Genomic DNA, 11,641 nt, shown 5'->3' with positions numbered 1-11,641 from the left:
CACAGTTGAACCGGTACTCGAGTTTGAGCGATTTTCGGTGTGGAAAAGGATGCTGCACACCACTGCACACGTCAAACGTTTCATCCACAACATGGTCAAACCAGAACAGAAGCTGCGTGGGCCTCTTACCCAAGCCGAGCTTCTCAGCGCAAAGTGTGTGATCTGGACACTCGTACAGCAGGAAAGTTTTCCGGATGAAAAAGCTATCCTCGAACGAAATAGGTCAGAACCTAACAAGAACCAGATGCCCATCGATCGGAAAAGCAAGCTGTTTACGTTAATTCCGGTGCTTGATGAAACTGGTTTGCTGCGACAACGAAGTCGTATAGATGCTGCTATGGATGTGACTTACGATACCCGGTTCCCGATAATCCTGCCTTCGAAGCATCGGGCAGTGAACCTCCTGATTGCAGATTTCCATCGTCGTTACCGACATGCGAACAACGAAACCGTCGTTACGAACTTCGTCAGCGCTACACCATCCCAAACTTACGTCAGCTCGTAAAGAAGGTAGCGTATACCTGCCAGCTATGCAAGATCCGCAAGGCCCTTCCTCGTATTGCACCGATGGCTGCACTTCCTCCAGCCCGCCTAGCGTTGAATATTCGTCCGTTTAGCTACGTAGGTGTGGATTACTTTGGCCCGCTTCTAACGAAGGTGGGAAGGTCGAATGTGAAGAGCTGGGTCGCCCTCTTTACCTGCCTCACAGTACGAGCCGTACACCTCGAGGTTGCCTACAGTTTGTCAACGGCCTCCTGCATCTCCTGTGTCCGACGGTTCATCGGTCGTCGAGGGTCTCCGATCGAAATCTTCAGCGACAACGGAACGAACTTTCAAGGAGCGGAACGCATACTACGAGAGCAGATCGACAAGAAGCTGTCCGAGACGTTCACCAGCACCATGACGAAGTGGAGTTTCATTCCTCCTGGGGCTCCACATATGAGGGGTGCTTGGGAAAGGTTGGTACAGTCTGTTAAGTCGTCTATGAGGGATGCGTACTCAGAGGGAAAGTTAAGCGATGAGGAGTTGCTAACGCTGGTTGTAGAGGCAGAGAGCATTGTGAACTCGAGGCCTCTGACATACCTACCGTTGGACTCTGAAGAGTCCGAAGCCTTGACACCAAATCACTTCCTACTGGGAACCTCTAGTGGAGCGAAGCAGGCTGGTGTCGACGTTGGTGAGTCCCAAAGGAACCTTCGTGAAACCTGGGGAGGAATTCAACAACAGCTGGACAAGTTTTGGCAACGTTTCCTGGTGGAGTATCTACCTGTCATCAGAAGGCAACCGAAGTGGTTCAACGAGTCCAAACCATTGCAAGTTGGAGACCTTGTGCTGGTTGTGGACAGCGGAAAGCGAAACGAGTGGGTCCGAGGTAAAGTAGTCCAGATCTTCCAAGGGGCTGACGGTAAGGTTCGACAAGCTGCCGTGCACACTCGACAAGGAACCTTCAGGAGACCGACGTCTAGGCTTGCCGTACTCGACGTACATGAGCAAGGTGCTGTCCCAGAAGACGGTGGGAAGCACCGGGGGGAGACTGTTAACACCGGTACCGTCGAGTTGGTCACTCTATCCCAACCGGTTCCACCGCTTGACTGATAAGCCGTCGCTATTGATAATATAAGATAAGATAAGATAAGAGTGCTATTCTATTAATTCTACTAATTAGTGTCTAAAATCTAGTGTTTTATTTAACTAAGAACTAGTGAAGGTAAGAAAGGTTATTGAATTAAAACTAGAACTAGAATATAAATATAATGCAAATCTTACAAACTACGTAGGACCTAAACCTAACCAGAAGTTGGACAATGAAAGTGAAAGGCCGATAGAATTGCAAGGGCCACTGAAATGTAAGTGATTATCCTAATGTTAAAACTAATCATAAACTAAACTAAACCTACTGTTGCAGATTGAAGCGTGAATAAATCTAGCTACAGAAGTCGGTGCCTTGGTTTTCATTTATAGCTGTCGCAACACTCCTTCTAATGTTGTCAAAAACGGAAGAGCAGCTACTTTTGGCTTCCTGAACTACAGTGCCGAGATGAGTGAAAAGAACTTAAGGCCCAAGCGCAATGATAGCGGGAGGGGAACGACAGCGGCAGCGGAAAAACCCGATCTGAGTAAGCGAATTTGTCGGATTGAAAACTAGTTAGAACCAACTCGACCTCGGTTAGGAATCTTGATGTAATTTGTGATAACTGTCAAACTTTCCGTTTCCGTTTACTTTTGAGTACTTTTTTCTTACCGTGTAGCAAGCTAGGGGTAAGACAACTGTACTCAGAGTTAATATATTTGCAGTGAGTAAATTTGAGTTACTCATATTTACTCAAAAACAAACAAAGTAGTCTAATATTTTTCATCAAATAATGTTCAAACAATCCCAGTCTGACAGAATGTTTTGATTTCAAGATTTAGTTTTCATTCATTAAAAGATCCAATTTGTCCAAGCCAAGGGATGTTTGGGTCTCATTTGCTTTCTAGGATGGATGGCTAAAGTGTAATGTCTTTGAAGTTTTTGGTGATTTGGTGGTGTTAGTGTTTCCATATCCCAGCCTTTTATGATTACCCGGGAATCTTAAAATAGCTGAAGACTCTTGCCGGAAATCGGGAAATATTTTTGGTAGTTATTTATTAATATTTGAGAACTTCGTCAGGATTTCTCCCGGAAGATTTTTCCGACAATTTCTAGAAGTTTCTTCGAACTTACCCTTGAATATTTCGACCAGCTTCTTCGGAAGGATTCTTATGATTGCTCTAGGAGGTTTCATCTGACTTTGCACGAAAGTTTCTGTTGGAGTAAATCGGTAACGCAGTGTGCTGATCACCTCCTTGGAGACCGAACGTCACCCCTAGCAACCTAAGTTTTCTTAAATAAACAACGGTGAAAAACTATTCTTTCCTGTTCAAGACTCCACTCAAGCTAGTCGTTAAATAAAATCCATTCTACTTTTAAACTTTGCTGTTCCGGTTCTTTCTAACCATCAAGAGGTTATGGGCGACTCACGCAAGGATTTGGTCCACGGGATCCCGCAGTTCTCGGGCACCGGTTTCGACAATTGGCAATTTCGAGTGGAGAAGTATCTGAAGTCCGTGAAGCTGTTGGATATCATCAAGAAGGATCCTCCGATGGAAGCGGCCGAGCTCACGAAGTTCCAGGAAGATGACGGTAAGGCGGCGTTCCTGCTGACGTCATTTGTTCATGACGATTTGCTGCATTTGGTGCGGGACAAGGAGACGTCCAAGGAGATGTGGATGAGCCTTGAATCCGCCTACGCCAAGAAGTCCGTCTCGTCGCAGACATTCGTCAGGAAGCAACTTGCGAAGCTACGAATGATGGAAGGTTCGTCTGTGAAAGATCACCTGAAAACCTTCGAAGAGCTGATCCGACAACTGAAGCTGGCCGGAGCGAAGCTTGAAGAGAACGATATTGTGTCCCAGCTGTTTGCTACCCTTCCCGAGTCGTTCGATCCGTTGGTTACGGCACTGGAAAATCTAGGTGAGGAAAACCTAAAACTGGATGTTGTTCGCGAGCGCCTTCTTGCCGAGGAGCTCAAGAAAACCGACCGGGCAGCGGATTCCTGCCAAGAGAAACCTGCAGCATTCCAAGGATCGAAGCAGAAGCCTGGTAAGTTCACCGGAAAGTGTAACCGTTGCCAGAAGAAGGGGCACAAGGCCAAGGACTGTCGTGTGAAGTTGAAGACAGATGGGCGCGCTGAAGCTAACACTGCTGCTGGAGGTAAGGCGGTGGCTTTTATGACCGGGAGATGCTCCCAAACAAAGGACGAGGGAGCAGTTTCCTTTAAGCTGGATTTTTTTTTATTTATTTATTTCGTCAACCAACGTAGACTAGTGTAATTAATTAATACAGTTTTGTTTTCTTAAATATATATTTATATAAAAAAGTAGTGTCAGCTTTCTTGTCTTTTCTTTTATGAGTTGTTATTTCTTATGGAATAAAAATATTGCTTTAGTTTATGCCGAGACATTGTAAAGTCAATGGTTTCGCAGTGTTTATTGTAAGAGGCCATCATGCGGTTTAATGGCCCATATTTTGCATAATTTGTGCGATGATGTTTTATGGCAAATAAATTTCGATTTCGGAGTTGCCGAGTGGGTGCATGGAAATTTAATTTTGATAAAAGTTCTGTTGAGTCAATTCGCTGCGAAACGATATCATTTACAAATGAAACCATTGCATATTCACGACGCTCTTTTAATGTTTGTATGTTTATAAGCATGCAGCGTGCTTCATATGATGGAAGAGGAAATGAAGTCCAACCTAATTTACGAAGAGCGTATAATAGAAATTGTTTTTGTACTGATTCTAATCTTTCTTCGTGCGTGATTGAAAATGGAGACCATGGGGCTTATTACGGATGTCACATCACGGTGAAAAGTTGTCACTTGTCGTCACGGTGAAGTGATTCCCATTTGATTTGTACGGTAATCACGGCTCTTATTCTGAGTATCACTTGCTTATCACCGTGTAGTGACACCCGTAATAAGGCCCCATACAATGCTGCAATATTCCAGTATTGACCTCACATAGGCAATATATAGTGTTTTAATTGTGTAAGGGTCCTGAAAGTTATAGCAAAAGCGCTTGATAAAGCCTAGCATGTTATTTGCCCTGTGAATAATTGTATTGTAATGGTCTATGAAAGTTAGCTTAGAGTCTAAGATAATTCCTAAGTCCCTAACTCTTTCACATTTGTCTACAGTTTGATTTCCTAATGCAATTGAAATATTTGAAGTTGTTCTTTTTCTACTAAATGATATTAAGTTACATTTTTTTACATTCAATTCTAGTAGACTTTTGTTGCACCATATGTAGAATATGTGTATTTCATTCCGGAATATATTGATGTCTTCTTCATTTCTTATTTCCAAAAAGAGCTAAATGTCGTCGGCATAAATAAGCAATTTAAGTTTTTTGAGAATGTAAGATATGTCGTTTACGTATAGAATAAAAAGGAGAGGTCCCAAATGAGAGCCTTGGGGGACGCCTGAAGTGACTTGAATTGGGCTCGATTTCTTTCCGTTGAATTTAATTATTTGTTGGCGGTTAGTTAAATATGATTCAAGCCATTTCAGGAGCCCTGACTTAATTCCAATTTTTTGCAGTTTAAAGAGTAACATTGGTATGTCAATGCGGTCAAATGCCTTGCTAAAGTCTGTATAGAGAGCTTCTACGTGGTTTCCATTATCCATTGCATTCAATGAATAGTCTATAAATTCAAGTAAGTTGGTCGAGGTCGAACGACCCTTGAAAAAGCCGTGTTGCATGTCAGTAATTCTATTTTTGATTTGGAGAAATAATTTTTCGTTGATAATTGACTCGAAAAGCTTAGGAATGCAAGAGATAATGGCTATACCACGATAATTACGTACGTCAGATTTTCGACCAGATTTAAAGATAGGTACTAGAAATGAGCTTTTCCAAATTTTAGGGAAGGTTCCGGATTCTAGGGACATATTAAAAAGCCAAAACAATGGAGCAGTGAGTTCCATTGCTAGACATTTAATAAATACTGGAGGAATTCCGTCAGGTCCAGGACCTTTTGAAGCATCTAAATTTTTTAAAGCCTGCAAAATGTCCTGCACTTGAAGTTGATTGAGGCCAATGTCCCTTGAAAATTCTGGATAAAATGCAAAATAATCGCGGTCACGATCTTCTTCAGAAAATGTCGTATAAATTTCTTGAAAAAATTTTGCGAATAGATTACAGTTTTTTTCCGAACTATCACCGACATTTTCGTCTAGATGCATTATTGAAGGAAAATTGTCAGATTTTAATTTCGTTTTTACGTAATTAAAGAAGTTCTTAAAGAAGCCTTTCCGGATTCCGGAGCCTCGGACCACCTTGTGAATGTGAAGCACTGTTTCGCCGACCTCACGAAGCTGAAGCACCCTGTCGTCATAAACGTGGCGAAGGATGATCAATCCCTGATTTCCCGGCACAGTGGCACGATCAACGGCGTCAACAAGGAAGGTAACTATATCAGCTTGAAGAACGTCCTCTTCGTACCAGATCTTCGAGCGAACTTGCTATCTGTGAAGAAGATGGCAAAAGCGGATCTTGATGTCACATTCACGAAAAAGGAAGCGATCATGAAGCAAGGTCGTGACCTGATTGCGAGATGTCCCATGCGGGGCGATTTTTACGAGCTCGATCTCCGTGTCGATACGGTGGCGGCCAACATGTGTGGAGCTGTGACTGGTAACCTGTGGCATCGTCGACTGGCTCATTTGGGGAGCAAGAGTTTGCAGACACTCGCGAAGCATGGCATGGTAACAGGTATTCCCGAGAAACCAGATAAATTGGATTTTTGTGATGTTTGTGTTCTCGGAAAGCAGTGCCGAGAACCATTCACGGGTACTAGAGTCCGTGCTACAAGACCTCTAGAACGAGTGCACTCTGATGTGTGCGGTCCAATTACACCAGCGGCTTGGGATGATTCTCGGTACTTCGTCACCTTTATTGATGATTACACGCACTTTGCAGTAGTATATCCCATCAAGAAGAAGTCCGAGGTGTTCCAGAAGTTTCGAGAGTACGAGGCCATGGCGAGTGCCGCTCTGGGACATTCGATTTCGAAGCTGACTGTCGACCAAGGGCGCGAGTATTGCTCCAATGACCAGCGTGATTGGTACGTTTCCAAGGGGATCCAAGTCGAGCCAACCGCAGCGTACACACCACAGCAGAATGGAGTGTCCGAACGGTTCAATCGGACAATCGTCGAAAAGGTGCGTGCGATGCTGATTGAAGCCCAAACTCCGAAGAATCTGTGGAATGAAGCGGTTCTAGCGGCGGTATACCTGACGAACAGAAGTCCAACCACCGCGGTATCTGATTGGAAGACTCCTGCGGAAATGTGGACTGGTCACAAGCCGGACGTTAGTAAACTACGTGTGTTCGGCTGTAAAGCATTTGCTTGGGTGTCCACGGCACAGAGGAAGAAACTGGATCCGAAAAGCAAGCCTGCTGTGATGATCGGCTATGCGCCGAACGCCTACCGCCTGTGGAACAAAGAGAAGAAGCAGTTATTCCTAGCCAGAGATGTCAAGTTCGATGAAAACAGTTTTCCGTTTGCCACCCAGATCCGTGACGCAACTCCTTTGGTTGTTGCTCCGTACGGGTTCGAGGATCAAGATGAGGAAGACGTGCAAACCCCTGAACAGTCCGTTCAACCCGATGAGCCGCTGGTGGCTCAACATGACGACATCCTGACTGATGATGAAGAAGGCGAGGTTGAAGACGACGGTGTTGAAGAAACCGGAGCGCTCCCTTCGCAACTAGACCGTGGTTCAAACCTCGAAATGGAAACCCCGAGGCGCAGCGAACGGGAGCGCAGACTCCCCGGTAAGTTGAAAGAATTTCTGGTTGGAAAAATTTTCACTGCCGCGCAATCCCATTCTGCAGATGTTCCCCATAACGTTTCCGATGTACTATTTGACGGTTCCGTTGGACGAGATGAGGCCGAGCGTTCGATCTTCGATGTCCCGGAGGCGTACAAGGAGATCGCTGGACGAGCCGACGAAGCTCTTTGGCAGCAAGCGGTCCGTGAGGAACTGCAGTCGCTAGCGGACAACCATGCTTGGCGATTGGTGAGATGCCCTGCTGGTGTGGTTCCGCTCAAATCGAAATGGGTCTTCCGAATCAAGCCGGACGAGCATGGCGAACCGATCCGTTACAAGGCGCGCTTGGTGGCGAAGGGATTCCAACAGAAGCCCGGAGTCGACTACAACGAAACATATTCCCCCGTAGCAAAGTTAGCCACGATACGAACCGTTCTTGCTGTAGCAACCCACCGAAGGATGCACGTTCACCAACTCGATGTGAAGACCGCATTCCTCTACGGTGAGCTTGAAGAAGACGTCTACATGGCCATACCCGAAGGAGTTGCAGCATCGCCGAACTTCGTTTGCAAGCTGGATCGATCGCTGTACGGACTCAAGCAAAGCCCCCGCTGTTGGAACAACAAGCTAAACGACCTTCTACTGGATTTCGGCTTTACCCGTTCCCGGCATGATTACTGTCTATATACCAGGATCGACGATCGAGGGGGGGTATACATAATCATCTACGTGGACGATTTGCTCATTGCTGGCGATCGACTGGACCTGGTGAAGGAGATCAAGCGTGCTCTTTCCAAGAAGCTCCAGATGACGGATTGCGGCGTGGTTAATCATTTCCTTGAAATGAAGATCCGATACGACCGCGCCACCGGATACATGTACCTGGCGCAAGAAGCTGCTGTGGACCGTGTGCTGACGAAGTTCGGCATGCAAGACTGTAACCATGTCAAAACCCCAATGGAGAAAGGCTGTTTCCTGCCACCACAAGCTGCGAATCCTGTGTCGCATCCATACCGTCAATTGCTGGGCAGCCTGATGTATACGATGCTGTGTGTTCGACCGGACATATGCTACGCTGTTGGATACCTAGGGCGCTTCCAAGTTCAACCTGATGAGGCCCACTGGCAAGCCCTGAAGAGAGTGGTCCGTTACGTGAAGGGGACGAAGAACTTGAAGCTCCAGTACAAGCAAAACGACGACGCCGAGGCACTTGTCGGGTACGCAGACGCTGACTGGGCATCGGATGCTGAGGATAGGAAATCCGTTAGTGGCTTCGTCTTTAAGGTCTTTGGGAACACCGTGTCTTGGGCAAGCCGCAAGCAACAAACCGTTGCACTGTCGTCGTGTGAAGCCGAGTATGCAGCTTTAAGTGCCGCGGCCTCCGAAGGGCTGTGGCTGCACGGAATCCTTGAAAACCTGAAGCAAGTTCGACCGGACACGGCATTCAAGGTGTACGAAGACAACCGTGGGTGCATTGCAATGGCCACAAACACCGAAAGCAAGCGTGTCAAGCACATCGATGTAAAGCACCATTTTTTGCGCGACCATGTGGCACAAGGAAGACTTCAAATCGAAGCAATTGATACAGCAAACCAAATAGCGGACACGTTCACCAAGCCCCTGGAACCTGGACGTTTCCGCGAACTGAGGACCCTCCTAGGACTGACCGATTCAGGGGGGGTGTTGGAGTAAATCGGTAACGCAGTGTGCTGATCACCTCCTTGGAGACCGAACGTCACCCCTAGCAACCTAAGTTTTCTTAAATAAACAACGGTGAAAAACTTTTCATTCCTGTTCAAGACTCCACTCAAGCTAGTCGTTAAATAAAATCCATTCTACTTTTAAACTTTGCTGTTCCGGTTCTTTCTAACCATCAAGAGTTTCGTACAACATCTCCTGGAAGTTTTTTTTTTTAAATTGCCCTGGAAGAATCTTCCACCTTTGTCCATTGTTCAACGGAAGTTTCATCATCTATTCATTCCAACAGTATCAGATTACAATCAGAATTTCTACCGCTGGAAGTGGAAACTATTGCCCATTTCATCCGGACTTCCCACGGAAAACTTTTCTGAATTATTCTGAAAGTTTCATCCGGCTGCCTAAATTTGCATGGAAGTCTCTTCTAACTTCGCCCGGGAGTTTCTCACAGATTGTGTCAGAAGCGTCTACCGGTTTCGTTGGAAAGATTCTTCGCCAGGATTCATCAAACTTTCTCCGGAAATTTCTATCAATTTTTCCCAAAAGTTGTGTGGTCATTTTTAATATAACATATATTTAACATGGTTTTCGTACAAAAAAAAACTGCTTCTCGGGAAGTCAAACTAGTTTTCTGGGAATCGGGAAGTGATAATTCTGGTAAATTTCCCGGGAAGGAAACACTAGATGGTGTGATTTAAAGACAAAGGAAGTAAGAATTTTGCCAAATGTTGTCAGGAGATTAACTTAGCTCATGAAATTTAAAGAGGTTTCATATTTTGTTGCACTACATGCCTGAAATGAGGAAACTCATAATTAATAATTATTATTAATCATTACGGTCTTTCGTGATAAGCAACATTTTATTTACCAGCATTCGTTAAGAAAGAGGGGTTTAAATCTCTGAGAATATTTAGCTGGAAAATGTCAGAGTTAGAGTCAACTATCTCCAGAAGCGTTCGTTGTTTTCCCTGATACTAGTGCAAAAAGACATCAATAGACACGAGTTGAAAAAGGTTGAACAGGAACAGGTTGAATTTTCATCGTCTGATGTTGTTGTGTTGATCGATATTTAACACAAAAGGAGCATTGTTGAATGCAGTCTTTTATTTAATTGTTCATCCCAGGTCCAAATAGGTTAGTTCTGGCCAACTTCATAGTTAATTCTATTCTGAAACTTATAAGAAGTTTGTCAATGAGCGATCGTCGAAATGATGTAGGAACCATCACATACCATTTTTTAATACTGGGACTGTCCAGAATTTACCTTTGGATTGACTGGATTATATGGAATCCCCCCCTGGACAGTCATTAATCCCCCTCAATATTGAGTGCATTTCTTCCTGTGATTGTCCGGAATCCTCCCTGGGATAGTTTATATTCCTTTTTTTTTATTTTCCGAAGTTACCTTTGATATTGTTGGAAAACCGAACTGGGATTGTCTGAAATTCGCCCTAGGCTTGTTCGGAATCTCTACTAAGACTGTCATAAATCCCCTTTGCGATTGACTGGAACCCTCCTAAAGATTGTACAAAATCCTCCTAATAAAACGTCATCGGCATGGCAGTAAAGCAAGACAGCTCTGACTATTCCGTAAGGTCACCATAGAAATCTTCCATCGATTTTGAGGGGACAGCTTGTAGTTCCTTTCATACACGTGCAATTGCCTTTTCATTGCAGAAAGATGCTCCTAGTAAAGCATTGCAAGCGCACCGTTTAAAATGTTGTTGCTTTGCTTTGCTTGACAGTATCGGTTGCTATATGTATTTTATGTTGAGCAACGCGAGTTACTCAGAAGTTACTCAAAATTAACTCCGATTTTACTCATGATCAAAAGCTGTCTTGCCCCAAGGTAGCAAGCGATTGCCCTGATTTCTTCATGCTAGGTGGTCGGAATGATTGTACGCAGTCCGGTGCGAAATGATGACCTACTTCTTTGGACAGGCATCAGGATGTGCGCTGACAATTGGATTTAGGATAATCCATGGTGAATCTTTGCGGAGATTCAAGTTCGTGGTTTGAAAATATTGTATTGTAGCAACATCAATAACAAATTTTGACACATGCACACTGCGCAGGCGCGGAAAAAGCTCAGTGTTACCACAGGTGCCGAACAGTGCCAATTACTGTGCCCACGTGTGTCCAATCTTGTTTTTGGCACACTGTGCGGAGTGATCATCCTCTAAAATCGCGATTAAATAATTATTATTTGAATTTTCTAAGGGGAAAAAATACATTTCAATTTCGAAAATCCAAACACCACTAAAACCGCGAATAAGGCCATATTTCCGGAGATGAATGCGATTAAACCTTTGGTTGAAATCAATCTTGATTTAGCGTTTTTTAACGCGAAAAAATATATTTTTAATTTTGATTATGTACACACCCCTGAAATCACGATAAAGAACATTTTTTCGGAGACAATGGGATCTGGATGCGATATTTGAAAAATCCCAAAAAAAAAATCCCAATAAAAAAAGCTTACTTTTCTCCAACTAATGTATTTGGGAGGCTCAATCAAGAGAGTTTTACGAAGCCATGATTCTTTAATTCCGTTAGACAAATTTATTCTAATTTCACGGTTTACAAA

Source organism: Ochlerotatus camptorhynchus, unplaced genomic scaffold (genome assembly GCF_037179485.1).
Source record: "Ochlerotatus camptorhynchus isolate MF236.1 unplaced genomic scaffold, CSIRO-AGI_Acam_v1.1 ptg000158l, whole genome shotgun sequence".
In the NCBI taxonomy this organism is placed as follows: domain Eukaryota; kingdom Metazoa; phylum Arthropoda; class Insecta; order Diptera; family Culicidae; genus Ochlerotatus; species Ochlerotatus camptorhynchus.
The sequence above is the reverse complement of the archived record's forward strand: the minus strand, read 5'-3'. Positions refer to the sequence as shown.